Here is a 15590-nt window from a genome sequence, read left to right as displayed (position 1 = left end):
GAAGAGAACTTATTTAGGAGAAATGCAAAAGAATTTGCACTGGCAATCTTCATCTGGATTTTTAGGGACTTTGATAACAACTATATGGCACCTTTAGGTGTCAACATTTTTTTGCAGGTGTTTAAGTATGGGACTTGTGCAGCCATACGACCCTTACTAATATATATATATATATATATATATATATATATATATATATATATATATATATATATATATATATATATACATGTTTTTCTTCTTGGTGCTGCAAGAACGCTGCATGAGAAGATTTAATCGCCTTGCCAAAAGTAACTAGGCTGGCCATATTTCATCACTGTCATGTCCTTGGAGATTTTCTGTACATCTGAGAAGTGCAGCAGTAAAAATGGGACCTGCTAGAAGACTGACCTTTGGTGCAGCAGCTGGGAACCATATTTCAGGATGGCGTGTTGTTGTGCAGACGTCATAGAAAGACCTTGACGCTGCATTTTTTTGGAAGGGTTTGCTTTGCTGCAGGGTGAGTCAGACTCATCACCTTGTTGGTGTACAGTAAATACAAAATGACGCTAAATCTGGTGTGGTAGGATTCCTGCTTTTCTTACTGTACTGTAAGCAAATCTATTACTAGAATGGTCAGTTTTTAATAGAGATATTAATCAACTTTAAAAGACTTCAGAAAGGATATTTATCTATTTGAGCTCTAACTGATCAAATAAGTACCTCTATTTGGCCAAACTAGATCAGACAGACACTGAGAGATTTTAAATTGACCTTTTGCTCCAGCGACTCTCACTATGAAAGTACTTAGTTTAGTAATTGGCTCACTTAACTGAGCATTTTTAAGGATTTGCTCCCTTAAACTATTTGACTTGAAAAAGCTGCTATCTTTTTTCTTCAGGAAACCTATTTGATTGAAGCAGCTATAAAAATCCTGTTTTATTTTAAAGGTTGCTTTTGAAGATGAAACCGCTTTTATCGTGATCTTTTCTTGAAACGTGACACAGAGGATGATTGTTGGATTTAATGGGGTAGGAATTCAGTGAAAAAAAATGTTTATGCCAGAACTGGTTAAAGAACTACATGGATGGATCGAAAATGTAATTCTAAGGCTGTGTAAAAGGAAATGCAGAACAGAGTGTGTTTTATAGCAAAAAGCAGCCGTTTGCCATGGGACGCTTTATCCCCCCTATGAGTCAGTTTACACCCACCTGGGGTATGCTTCAGACCTGCTTTGAGAACAGATGATTTAAAGATACTACTAAGGAAACCTGGTTAAGTATATGACTCCAATAAATGATATTAGCCAGCAGGAAATTGCGAAGTAGGTTAATTTTTTTTGTTGAGGGATTTTTTTGAGTTCTGCTTCATGAGAGTCCATTGGACCAAATAGGGATCAGAACCACAACTACTTTAAATAGGTTTCTATATCAAATTTTCAGAATTAGTGTGTAAATGAATTTGAATGTACTTTGGACTTCAGCATTTTTATGGTTGCTATTTATGGTTATTATCTGACAAGCACATTGACTTAGGTCAATTTAAAATCTCTCACTTAGTGTCTGTCTGATCTAGTTTGGCCAAATAGAGGTACTTATTTGATCAGTTAGAGCTCAAATAGATAAATATCCTTTCTGAAGTCTTTTAAAGTTGATTAATATCTCTATTAAAAACTGACCATTCTAGTAATAGATTTGCTTACAGTACAGTAAAAAAAGCAGGAATCCTACCACACCAGATTTAGCGTCATTTTGCATTTACTGTACACCAACAAGGTGATGAGTCTGACTCACCCTGCAGCAGAGCAAACCCTTTTTATGCCACAGAAACTCATAACATCTTTTCTACAAAGAAACAAACTAATTGGTTCATGTAATTAAACTATGACCTGTTTACTTTGTTAAACAGAAAACCAAAAAAAATAATTTTGCAAACATTTCTTTAAACTTTATTTGAAAAAGATGTCGGATTTTGTGGTATTTTCAACTTTACAATGTTTGGATACCAGTGGTGAAGAGGAGGAAGTTTTAACAGGAAGCTACTTGGCAGGGCATTGGTTAGAAATGTGGTTTCAACTGGGTGACCTGACTCTGAAGCTTCACTTTTGGCTCAAGCTTGCATTGCATTTGTTGAATGCAATGTGAAGGGTCTCATAAAAAATTATATTTACAATCTAAAAAGTGAAAGTGTTGAAACACATTCTGCTTTACATAAAAGATCTTACAAGGAGCTCCTAGAGCTGATTGTAGAAGAAAAGAAGTTACACAATCTCCTAATTGAAATGATTTGCAGCACAAAACACCAGCGACACAATATGGCAATGATTCTGTAGAGAACTTTGAACATCAGGAATGGCGACAAATTATTGGGGTCCTTTTAACCTACATGTATTTTCACAATGAGAAGTTTCTCAGGACTTTGTGCGAATTATCCTGACCAGAGCATTTTATACGGTAGGTGCCAGCTGATTTATTTGAGGAAGAGGAAAGATCTTTTTGAATTCAGCCCAAAGATTTTGCTTGAGGACATTAGGACATTCTCTTTGAGTGCATCATGGTCTGAGTTAAAATGAATCCCCTTTTACTTATTCATGAATAATTGCAGCTCTCTGTTTTGGCTCTCCTCTCATCATATGCTCTAACGGCATATGCTCCCTGTGATCTTAATGAACGCAGCGATTCAAAATATGACACAGTGATTAACATATATTTCTATGAGTGAAATCCACATGGAGAGCACTTGCATTCTTTCACACTTTGCACCCACACCGCGTCGATCTGTTTCTCACTTTCTCCGTGTATTTTCATCTTCAGCAAGCTGTCATTCTTGCGGACGGGCATGTGCTTGCACGCCGTCCTCGGCTGCGACCAGACGGGAGATGGAGGGGTCCCGTATCAAAGCCCCTGTTTGTTTTGGAAAGCCGCGAGTGGGAGCGGTGACCAGATGCAAAAACAACGTGATCATTGAGGCAGGTCTGAAACGGCAGCTGCTGCTGCTGATAGTGCACTCCCGACCCTGCAGAGCTGGTCTGCTTTGTGTTTCGGTGACATGTGTTTTCCACTGTACGTACTGCAGTTAGGACTTTGTACAGTGATTGAGCTTCTTGTTTTCACAATGGAAGGGGTTCTTTACTCAAACATCAGCTCTGTGTACTTCTGGGATAAATATTGAGCTCAGTAATAACGTTCAGTTCTGACACGCTGTGTATAAAGTCGGTGTGGGTGTGATAATACAGATGTGGTGTTTTGATTAATCAGTATCTGCTAGAGTGTGACTGTTACTACATGTCTGCGTGGTCTCATATTGTTGCCAGTATTTCTTTTACGTGGGTAATATTTAGAGTTGACTGCCTGTACAAGTTCCAACCTACATGGCTTTATTTGATGCAATAACATTTCTGTGGAACAGTCTTGAGTCATTGCTCATTTCCTCATTTTGCATCTGAGTTCTTCTGCTCGGTGGTTCTTCAAGTTTCAGAAAACTTGAAGAAGTTTCTTTCTTTGGATTTTGGCTGCTTTGTCACTCAGTTTCAGTCCAGTTCTTTGTTTGAGCTGTTTAACTGATGAATTAAGAACCAATATTTTATTTAATATTTAGAAACTTTGTGGCCAGTTATATGTCCCAGTGACACAAATTGTTCCCATTTTTTTTTGTTGACATATCTATGAAACCTTTCTGTTCAGTTGTGTTTTCCACTACAGGGAAGTATTCCAGGAACTAAAGCATTTTTCTGTGCTAGTTGTTTCTTTCCATAGGTTCCACTTCAGGACCAGAGCAGAAACTAGAATATTATTATGCCTGGGCATTTCAGCTTCCCAAGCTGTATTTTCTTTTGAATATTTTTTAGATGTGTGCTACGGAAAGATTCATGAATAGGCATATTTTCTATAAATAAGGTGTTATGTTTCTCAGAAAAATCTGCAAATAAACAAAGGTCCACTGTACTTTAATAAAATCAGGCCATCTTAGTGTAAATATTAACTAAACAAATTAAATAAAACATTCATTTCTGCTGTAAAAGCACTTTCTTTTCAAGATTTAAACGAGTAATGTTACAATATTTTACTACGTTTATCTGCTGTCTGTCTTACAAATTAAAGTGATAACAGTCCCTTTTTATTGTGTGTCATTAACAGCCATGCACAAGATGCTGCTAATGTTGCTAAATTCATTTGAAGTTAGTTGCTAGTTTGGGAGTAACTCTATGTTTTATAAAGTATAATTGCTGTGACAGAACAATTTGTTGTAGGTATATTGTTGAAAATTTGGGTTTTCATGTAGCTCAAAGTTACCCACTTGCACACAGTTTGATGTGTTACTCCTGGGCTTTTAAGCAATAGTTCTTTGTTCATATTTTACTATTTTTAATTATATTCAGAGCTGCATTGTTGTGGTTTACTGAGATCTGTGTCTGCAGATTGCAGTAAAAGGATCTGCTCAGCATCAGCAGCGTCAGCAGACAGACCCACAGTTGAAACATTGGAAAAGGAATGGCCTGGGTAGTTAAAAATGTTCTGGGAAAGAAAGTCCAGAGGGACTTTTCTGATGTTATCCCAATGAACAAAATGAAGCGGCAAAGCTGGTGCTTATTGGAAAGAGAAGTTTGTGTTACAAGAAAGTTTTTTTTTTTATTTCAAACCAAGTCAATATTTAGCTCTGTTATTGCATCTCAGAGCTTTTTACTCCGTGATGCAAAAAATATAAAAATGCAACTCCTAATCAAACAAAATTGGTTGAAATGTTGGAAAATTAGAAGATATCCTGCATCTGAGATTACAAGCCAGACAAGAGATGGGACATTTAGTCATTCAACTCTCCATGTCTTTTTTCCTGTGTACAACAAATTTGCAAAGTAACATGTACAATATATCACTTAAATTAACTACATTTTGTAGTCGACTCTCTGTCTTCTACGTTTTCACGATAAGTCATTAATTTGTTACATTTCCCATGTGACTACAAATCACCATCAGGCCTTTATTATGACAACAGGTTCAGAACATACCTCAGATCAGCCCATTTTGATCTGACAGACTTAATGCAACAATTACAGACGTGGTCGCTCATACTTCTGGAAACACTCAGTGGTAACAAAGAACCATCAATCAATCTCATTGTTCCTGGTATTACTCTCAGCAGTGCACACAGACGTGCATGTTTAGAAAATAGCAAGGAAAAATTTAGATAGGATTAAATACTAGACCCCGGAGGATTGAGAAATGTTTGTGCAGATGGTCAATTATCTGGTTCCTCATTTTTCGTTTGGATCCTTGACTTCCTTGTCAGGATCACTAATTCAATTTGTGTAATACAAAGCAGGCCAATAAGAATACTTAATAAGACAGATCTCCATGCAACGACTAACAGCCCATTTATTGATGTAATAAATGGACCCATGTTTTCAGAACTTGGTGCTTTCTTTTTTGTTGCTGAAAAACATTAGTGTAGAATTGATTTGTTTCCAGACTGTGTTAAGAAGCTCCATACCAGAAAGAACGACACACTTAGAGGAAGATGCGTCTTTAGAAAAGCAAACACCAGAAGGAATTTTAAAAAGTATTTGTTTCAGTAACAAGAGTGCATCTTTGGTCTACTTTTTGATGCTGAAATTAATACATGAAGATTTTAAAAACTGTAAAGTGCCACAAGAATTTGGTGTAAATTAAGTTTTTATTATTATTATTATTATTATTATTATTATTATTATTATTATTATTTAGTTTAATATTAACTGGCAGTTGTACTGTTTCTCTCCTGCTTTCTCCATATGTGTAGTTTTTGGACTTTAGAATCTGTTCAAAACAGATATTTTAAAGAGGATAAGTGAAACAAGCAATATGTACTTTAGCCTGCACTTTTTTGGTCATGTTAAATTCATAAATAATAATGTAATTAACACTAATGTGAAATCTTTGGTACAATTATTTGTACCAAAGATTTGATTCCCCCCCTTATGGCTTATGACCAAAATGACAAAAACAAAACTCAAACATTCTCTTTTTGTCTTTTTAGGCCTTTTCATCCTGTCTCGCATGAATGAAATGTGAATGTTAGAGCTCAAGTTCAGTTGGTTTTACTTCAACTTAACTTTTGAAGCCAGCTCAAAACTTAAAATTCCTATCTTTTGTTCTCTATCAGTGAATGTCCCATAGCAAATGGCTGCCTATGCACCAGTACTCTTATGTAAATGTGTTATAACTTGAAGCATTGAATATTTAATTATTTAATCACTTAAAAATCAAGTCAGCAATGAAGAAATACCCAGAAATCTATCATTTTATTATCTCAGAAAAAATAACAACATCTTTCTGTAAATTAGCAGCTTTAGTAAGTATTTTGTTTCAAAATTAGCCTACAGGGTACAGAGAAAGCAGTTTACACACATTTCATTGCTTAGCCCACTAATCAGCTACCATACCGAGACAAATCAGATTGTTGTGGTCTAAACCAATTTTCTTTGGAACCTCGGCCCTGCCATGATTGCTTAAATTTCCCAGCGAGTTTTGCAACAGGGAAATGTTATAATTTGATCCTACTCACCTTGATCAGATTACACACTGGAATTAGTATAATTACAGCTGTCACTGATTAATGGGCATGCTATAATTACAGACTTAGCCACAAGTAAGTGTGTATTAGTGCATGTATGATAAAGAAAAATGAATATGCATTTGTTAAGGAGTGTGTATTTATTTTAACTTAATCCATCCAAATACCTGATTCGTCAAGACTCACTGGTGAACCAAGCAAATCAAGCTTGGACACGAAATAGCCTTAATTAAGAGAGGGATGGCAGATAAGAGCCTTTGTGGAAAAATAAAGTTGCAAAAGTACAACAGAAGGTTGTAAAGAATGATGGATGAAAACTAGGCTAGCTCATAGTATCAAAGTTAACAATAATCTTCAGTAAGAATAAATATTGTAGAATAATAAACTGTGTTTAAGGATGTTGGAGTTGCAGCTGAGTTATATCTATATATCTATGTTGCAGGTGAATTATATATCTATATATCTATGTTGCCACCCTGGTTTAGTTCTGTCAGTCATTGTTTTCCCAGCAATAGATGAAAAGAGAGGGATTAAGGATAGTGCTTTGTGGAACTCCATTCCTTTTTAGCATCTAAACTTTTCACAGCTAATTTTACATCTTGTTGAATCTTATCTCTGTTTAGGATTTTTATTTTTTCCAATTTAAATTGCTTCAGTCAAAAGTTACTGTCTCTGTAAACTACATTAGACAACTATTTGTCAGTTTGTTTAGGTTTGTACTTCACACTATTGCCTCATATTCCTCTATTTTAATGATTTCTAACATGCTTATGCCTTTTTTAAAGCAGTGCTGCAGCCTTTATGGTACTTCATTCTTTTTATGTAGTTTGAGGCATTTAAGATGATAATTTCACACAGATTATAGGACGTTTGCTTGTCCTGATAAGTCCAGAAGTAGTTGAGGTGAAACGGGTCACTGGCTTGATGTAAAGAGCTTACATAATCAGACTGCCAGACCATTGCAGCTCCAACCACTTTAAACTGAGAGAAGTTTAAAATGTGCATTACCAGTTAAAAGTTTGGACCTGTAGTCATTTATGTTTAATGCAGAGGTTTGTTTTAGATGGGAACAGGAACTGTGTGGCCTGAAGGAAATTCTATAAAAGCTGCACGGACGTTCATCCTCAATGAGTATTTCCTGACTTTATTTCCATTCCTATTGTCCTAATCCATCCATCTATCTGCCCAACTACCAGTCTGCAGTTTTTGAAGATTATTTTTTTAAATACTTTGAACACTTTTGATTCTAAAATAGGAAGAAGTGCTTTCACCGCTGAATGTCACCATGTGTCACAAGGTGACATCAAGGATTCCCAGCTGGTGTCTCAGTTTTGCTTCCAGACGGTATTTATCCTGACTGACCAACTTGTTTGCAAACTCTTCTAAACCATAACCGTATTTGGGGATATTGGCTAAAGGGTAAAAAATGAACAACTTCCAAATGCCCTGGATAGATTACTGCAAATGACTTCTAACACTTTATCAGAATGATGCCCTATTAAGCATTTTCAGCTGAGATTCTGAGAGTTGCAGTTAATACTAAAATGAATCACGGCCTCACTGAGGTGGCGCTTTTTACCAACCAGACGGATCGTATGGAGCTGAAGTCAGGGAACCAGAAGCAAGGCGAAAACGGAGCGATAAGGGACTGAGCTGCAGGGTTTTAAATATTAATAGCGTGTATATCAGACTTAGTGCATGCATGAGCTGTTTATGTGCACTCCAGGTTTTCTACAAGCTCAGCAACCCCCCCGACCGCGACAAGGCAAACCTCTCACTCTGTGAACAGAGTCAGTCGAGCAGAATGGAGTCGCAGGCAAATTGACGCGAGGGCCGAGATAGATTACGCAGATGCTGCTGCCGCTGCCGTGTTGACAGAGCTGTGGTAAACCTCGTCTGGTCTGGGATGTTCCACCGGGGGCCTTTCTGCTTTATCTTTTACCCAGAATGAAGATTAAAATCTAAAATAAATAAGCCATGACATGCGAGATGAAATAAATATTTGCACTCATTGTGATTGAGCTAAATATTATCATTTTCATTAGTTTGTGTGACTTTCAAGATTAAAATGGATAGATTTATGCATAAAAAAGCCGTTCTCGGTTTTTGCCTCCCTCCCACGGTTCATGTGAGTAGGATAGAAAAGCAGCAGCTTCTCTGTTTATCTGCTTGCTTGCCAAATGAAAGAAATAACCTCCTACAGTTGGCAAGGAAAAAATCTGGCAGATTTTTTTTAGATGCATCACAATATCATGGCCTTTTGAAAGGATTTATTACCACACACAGCTACTTTATCTTTTTTTAAAGGACATTGGATCAGTCTGAACATGTTTTTCACCAAAATGTTGTCAGTATTTTTGGCACGCAAGTTACCCACCAACCAAATCAGAAAATGGTGTGCAGGTTCCACTTAAAATACTGCTACTAGTCAAACCTGAGATGGAATATTTTGCAGTTGTTTTTAACCTTTATTTTTACTTAATACCTTCCTTGTCCTTGGACATGGTGCTGCATACAGTATACTGTTGCGTATTCGTTGTTCAGCATTCATGCCTTCTTCACTTCAAAATTTTATTTGGAAACATAACTCTAAATTTGTGTAAAAGTTTCTTATTCAGTTTTTTTTTTTTTGGGTGTAGAGAATGTTAACTATAAAAAAATGCAGCATGGAAAGCTGAGATATCTAGACGCAATGCTATTGGCTGGTGTTTACAAAACAGATAATCTAGCGCTACTACGACTTTTATTGTGTGTTTCTACTGATATTATATTATGTATGTATTTGGTGTTTGAACTAGTTTGAGAGGAAGTCTTGAGTATTTGCAGGTTTTAGCTATTTGAGGGCAAGATGTGGACCCTAACACTGTGTGCACGAGGTGCACTGCAGTTTGTAGAGATTCCTCAAAATACAGTTTCTCGTAAGCCTTTTCTTTCCATGTAAAAATAGAAACAGACAGCTTTACCGTTTTTGGGATTGGGTGTCTCGCTTAAAAAGTGCGGTTCCCTCTGGTGCAGCTGGTCACGTCGCATTGAGATTGAGCTTTCATAAATAAAATCAGCTTAGCCGAACCACCAGAGAGTGGAGTAGGGGTTAGCAGAGTCAATATAATTTTATTAGGAGAGGTCCAATACTACAGACCTTGACTTTAGCCTAAAACTGTCTTTAATCTCAAATCCTCATAGAGAACAGTAATCCTACATGAGTGAAAAGATCAAATTCTACGTTTTAAATAAACACAGTAACAGATATTTTCTCAGCAGCAGGTGCAGCCATTTCGAAATGCTCATGTGTCGTCTCAGCACCCTGTTTGGGGAGAGTTATGGTCCAAGTGTGTGCGCTTGTGTGAGTTTTATTGGCTCCATTGAGTGAGTAACATTTCCAATCTGTTGTGATGTCGTCTTCCCCCCTGTGGCAACACAACTGCGTCACGGCATGAGTTTTGCTGTCACATTTTTCTAGAATGATCTGCGTTATGTAAGGACTGAAATAAGGGGAACGGCACTGCCAAATCGACATACTGCTGCACACATGCGGACACACACTCTTTCTTTCTAACACACACACACACACACAGCCAAAATGTCCCAGCTGGTCGGCTGGCGCTTTAGTCATAGCCAAACCTCCTGAATAGGACAGCTGCCAATATGTTGGTTTTTTTAATAGGAAAAGTCATTATTTTAGGATTAATGTTCATAGTGCAGAGAAGGTCACCAGGTGACTATACGTCAGCTGCCCATTATGTGAAATATTACAGAAAGTCAAGGTTGATTTCAAGGGTAAATACTTTAAGATTCCATGAATAGAAGGCACGCTTATCCAATAAGTTTGTTTGTACTTTGCTTCCAGGCAGCCAGACTTTCACGTAATCTTTTTAAGTGGCCCTGATCAGTATTTGTCCAAGTTTTTTGAAGGTCTTTCAAAGTTTTTCTTTTAACTTTGGCTGCAATTACACTCATTTTTAGTGGAGTTAAGCAATATGGGCGTAAAATCTTCTGGTACTTGTTGTGCTATATACTCATAAACCACTTTATTAGGTGCACACATTCAGTTGCTTTCAGACATAACTGAGGGTTTTCACACAAAAGCATATTTGAGGTTTACAGAGAATGGTTGGGAGAATAGAAAATATCCAGTAAGTAGCAATTATGTGGACAGAAATGTCTTGGTGATGTCAAAGCAGAAACAGGCTTGAAACAGTAGCTAAAATAACCATTCGCTACAACCAAGAAAAGCAGAATATCAGCTCTGAATGTACAACATGTCGATTCTTGAGGCAGATGGGCTGCAGCAACCCTAATGGTTAGGGTCGTCATCCTTAAACACAGTCTTAAATAAACTGAAGACGACCATTAGGGGGTCGTCTTCCCCTAACCCATAGGGGAAGACGACCCCTAATGGTTATACAATCTTAAAATCCAAAAGAAAAGCTACAGTTCATACAGGCTCACCAAAAGAGGACAATAATAGATTGGATAAATGATGCCTGGTCCAACAAGTCTTGATTTCAGCTGAAAAATTCAGATGTTGAGATCAGAAATTGTAAATTATATTATACAACTTTCTTAAGAGTCTACTTTATCCTGCTGTCCAGGTGAACACTGTGGGATTTGTACTTCACCAGCACCTCCACTTCTTCTGCCATGGTGAAAATAAGGTTTGACCTAACACCATGTCTTTTGAAATCTACAATCATCCCTTTTGTTCGCATTCAAGATAAGATGATTGTTCCCACACCATGACACAAAATGGTCAAACATCTTTCTGTACTCAACTCCTTAACTCTTGTACCACCGATGACTGAAAATTCATCTGAGTACTTCTCTGGATGACAGGGCTAAGTTGTGCAGACTAAAAAGGAATGTAGAGAGTCCAGTCTGTGGTTCTCTTCAACATCTGACCACCTGGTTAGACAAATACTCCTTCAGTCTCACAAACTGTGGTCTGTTTGTCAGGTAGTCATTGACCCAGATGATTGTTGAGGCCTGTGTCTTCTAGAGTTTCTGACAGAGCAAATCAGGCTGAATTCTTTTGGCTGTCATGATGCGGGATGTCAGTGCAACAGGTCTCGACTTACTCATGGCTAATGGGTAAGCTTTTTTTGGTACCTACTGGAGGCTGAAGAGGTGCTGGTCCACACAGAACTTCAAGGCCCTGGGGCTGACACCATTTGGACTTAGTCTCGTTCCAGTTCAGTTTCTTCAGCTGCCTCTACATCTTACTTCTAGACACAGAATGGGGAGGCAAAGAGAACACTATTTGACCATTTCTGGTACACCCAATGACTGAAAATTCACCTGAGTATCTCTCTGAATGACAGGACCAGTGTCGTTTTTGGATCTTTTCATTTGGTTGAAGACAAAGACGTAGAAGCAAACGAGACAATGACCGAGATAGAAGAGAAGTCAGTAATTATTTGGGGGATATTTTCTTATTTTCGGAAACCATGTCCATCCCTTTACTGCCACAGTGCACCAATCTTCTGATGGATACTTCCAGAAAGATAAGGCTCCATGACATATTAAACTGAGTTCTTGAAAATGACATTGAGTTTAATTCAGTCGAACAGCAGTCTGCAACTCCAGTCTTCAAGTACTACTGTCCTGGGAATTTTGGATGCATCTTTGTTCCAACACACCTGATTCAAAAGGCTGAATAACCTCCTTGGCATGTCAGCAAGCTTTGTGAGAGCCTGGTCATTAATCATTCATTTGATTCAGGTGTGTTGGAGGAGGGACACATCCAGTCGTTGTGGGACACTGGCACAGGTGGAATGGAGTTGTAGACTCTTGCGCGAAGCACTTTTGCATCAATGATTGCTGATCAGATTTTAGCACAAAGACAATACTAAGTGTTTAAAATATTCAGTTATTCTAACTTATTTGAATATTAGTGGGTTTTTTTTAATAATCTTTTATGTTTGAAGGACATCAATGTAGTAATGGTGAGCCATCATCAATTTTTATGTTGGCAGAAGCTGGGCTGTTGCGGGCTACTTGGCTTGTTCCAGCCAAAAAAGGCAAGGCAAGTTAATTTGTTTCCAGATGTCCCAGAGGTATTCTGTGTGAAGGAGAAGGATTCTTGGTTGAAAGAGTTTGGCAGGACTTTACTGCAGGGCTTTAAGTGAGCTCCACGCCACTAAATCGTAACAGATTCACCTTTTTTTTATTGTTTTGACAAATTTCTAATTAAAAACAAAATAAGAACAAACATGACATTCATACAGCTGTCAGATTTTATTTAAATAATGCCACATTTATCACTCTTTCTTTTTCTATATCTGTTGGCTGTTTTTTTCCAACATGTTTGTCTCTTTTTTCCACTCTTGTAAACCACATACTGTGTTGTGATGCAGTTGTATGCCAGTCCATTTGTGTCTACTCAGCCGCTGTATAAATAATAGATCTGATGAAATGACAAATGGCATCCTGTTGAATGTTGCATGTGGATTTTGACAGAAATTTGCAGTTGTGTTTAAGTGCACTTTAAAACAGTCATACGGCATTATGAGCTGATGATTTGTTCCAACATCTTCATTCAGCTGCTGAGTTGTTCCTAACTTTGCAAACTCTTTTTTCCGTGGGCGGGACTTGTTCTGGTGTTGGGATCTAGCATTTAATAACTTCATCCTGCTTTCTCTTCTCTACCTTTTAGAAATTTCTCCTCGGGGGCAGCGCTGATCAGATTTTATCTGCTCGCCGGATTGAACGGCAGACTTTTAGTGTCTCTCTGGGTGATAGAAGAATAGGTGGAAAGACATTTGGGAATAGTTAGTGGGTATCAAGTGAGCCCTTACTGGTTCTGCTAAATCTGAACTCCACTTGGGTGCTCTCAAAAGCCCCCGGTGAGCACTAACAGGAGCTAAAATAATGGTAGAGAAAAATGGCTCTGGCTACTCATGACCCCATTCTCTGTTCATGTCAGAAAAGCCGCTGCCAGCATTCTGTCTGTCTGTCTCTGAGTTTTTGCCACTGTCCACCTTTTGTTCTTGTTTTGTCTCATTACATCATCTCAATTCAACAACTGCATGTCCTTCAGATTATAAGCAATGTGTGCATTGAACTAATGGTGTATCATAAAAATGCTTTTGGCCCGAAGGCCTTGATGTTGTAGATCTAATTTTTATAGTGTTTAAGGCTTTGAAGTGTATTAATTTACTACCTTTAATGGTTTCATTTGATAACTGGAAGTTGATTTAAGTGTTTTCCAGGTCTGCATAAATAGGGAAAAGAAAACTTCCTGGGAAAAAAATATTTCTCTGTCGATCCAAGAGTTTTTCTGCATCCATCCATCCATCCATCCATTCATCCATCCATCCATCCATCCATCCATGCGTCCATGCATCCTTCCTTTCTTCCGTCAAACTTATATTTACAAGTGAACAACGATTTAAAAATGATACATTTTAAACTGATATAGTATGGAAATCTGACATAAGAACCCTTCGTGTGATCTGTTCCCTGGTTTGGAACGTAGTTATGTAAATGTGACTTTGAGCATTTTACCACAACACTTTCAGCTATTTACATTCAATCTATAGTGCTCACTTTTCATGCAGAATCAGTTACTTACACCATAAATACACATTCACAGTTAAATTGTTACATCACTCATGTCTTTGTGTTTGTGGGAAACAGGAAAAATGTCATTGAAGTCCAGTTAGTTTTAATGACGGGATATTTACCCATAATGCTTTGTAAAGCACTGCTGAGTCTCTCTTGGGGCTCCAAATTACCTCTCACATCTGCTGCTACTCTTCGCCACAAATAAGTCAGCAAAACACACCAACACACACACAGCCAGTCTCATACTGTACGTCCAATGGTGCAAAGAGGGGCTGTTGGAACTGATTAGGCTGTCGTAAGTCATGATGATGCACTTAAACAGAGATGATGGAAGACGTTTCAGTAATTGATTGTTTTTTCCGTCATTCAAATTAATGTGGCTTGAATACAAATTAAATTGAAAACAAAACAACTAGGCAAAACAATGTGATCACACGTCTTAAAATTACAATACCCTCTAGTTTCCTATTTTTGGGATCATGATTTTCCCACTGGTCTTTTGTTTGGCTGCTGAGTTACTGAGTGTTTTGGGTTGTGGCGTAAGGTCGTAATGTCCGGAAATGACCATACCCTGTTAGCAACACTGGCACACTACTTCAGATAACTGTTGGGATGATAATGGAGAGAAGCAATATTTGTGCTTTTGAGACTGTGACTTTATGATGTTGATTTTACAGCCATCGGAGTTGTGCTGAATGGTCCGATTCCTTTGACCATATCAGTTTACCCTTGTGGGTCTGTCTGGATTGTGATTGCATCTCCAAGACAGGTTCACAATGCACCGTATTGATTGGTCTGGACTTCTCCCGGCTAGCTGAATGTCTCAGACTTTGTGTTTTTCTCTTAGTGATGTTTTAGCATGTACTCTTTGATGGACTGGAGCAAAGAATACATTTTATCAGGCGTTGTGGTCTATTTCTTGCAATTAGAAAGATGGATTAGTAGTAAAACAGTTACGAATGTCATGTTTTAAAGCTATCAGTTTAGTGGTGCTGTGTTGTTTGTTGCTGTTTTTTGGTGAATTTCTAACCGCTATTTGGAACTTTGCTTACAACTTCTTCAGATGTTAATATTTTCTTCTGGTGTTTATAAATTATTCTTGAAAGCATGTGTAGCTTCAATGTGCAGTGATGTTCATAAACATTGATCTGAGGAGTAATGTAAAGAGCATTTATAAACACTGTCTGATGTTAAGGAGTAACAGCTGTTACCAAATATGTGTGCTCACTTTCTAACAGCAATGCTGCGTAATAAAACCCACACCTGTAGGTGGCGATAACATCTGCCCATAACCCTGGCTCCACAGTTGTGAGTTTTTTTTTGTTTTTTGTTTTTTTTTTGCAGGAGGTAGTGGGAGGACATGCAAAAAGTGAGCAGTTGCTTCATGATGTGTAAAAAGAAATCTCTGTTCACCATGTGCCACAGTTTTGGTTTTCAGAGAAACTGAGAAAACGTCAGAGAGGATGAAGCATTTGCTGGAGAAGATGTGATGAGAGGAT

The 15590-nt window shown here is 37.8% G+C and overlaps 1 long non-coding RNA gene across 1 annotated transcript in view; it reads left to right on the top strand.

Moving 5' to 3' along the window:
* Window positions 1-15590, top strand: part of LOC106958201 (uncharacterized) — an 85879-nt gene that overhangs the window by 51490 nt on the left and 18799 nt on the right. The gene's annotated exons all lie outside the window — the stretch shown is intronic.

This window comes from Poecilia latipinna, unplaced genomic scaffold (assembly GCF_001443285.1).
Source record: "Poecilia latipinna isolate Pla-1442-1.1 unplaced genomic scaffold, P_latipinna-1.0 Scaffold969, whole genome shotgun sequence".
In the NCBI taxonomy this organism is placed as follows: domain Eukaryota; kingdom Metazoa; phylum Chordata; class Actinopteri; order Cyprinodontiformes; family Poeciliidae; genus Poecilia; species Poecilia latipinna.
The sequence above is the reverse complement of the archived record's forward strand: the minus strand, read 5'-3'. Positions and strand labels throughout refer to the sequence as shown.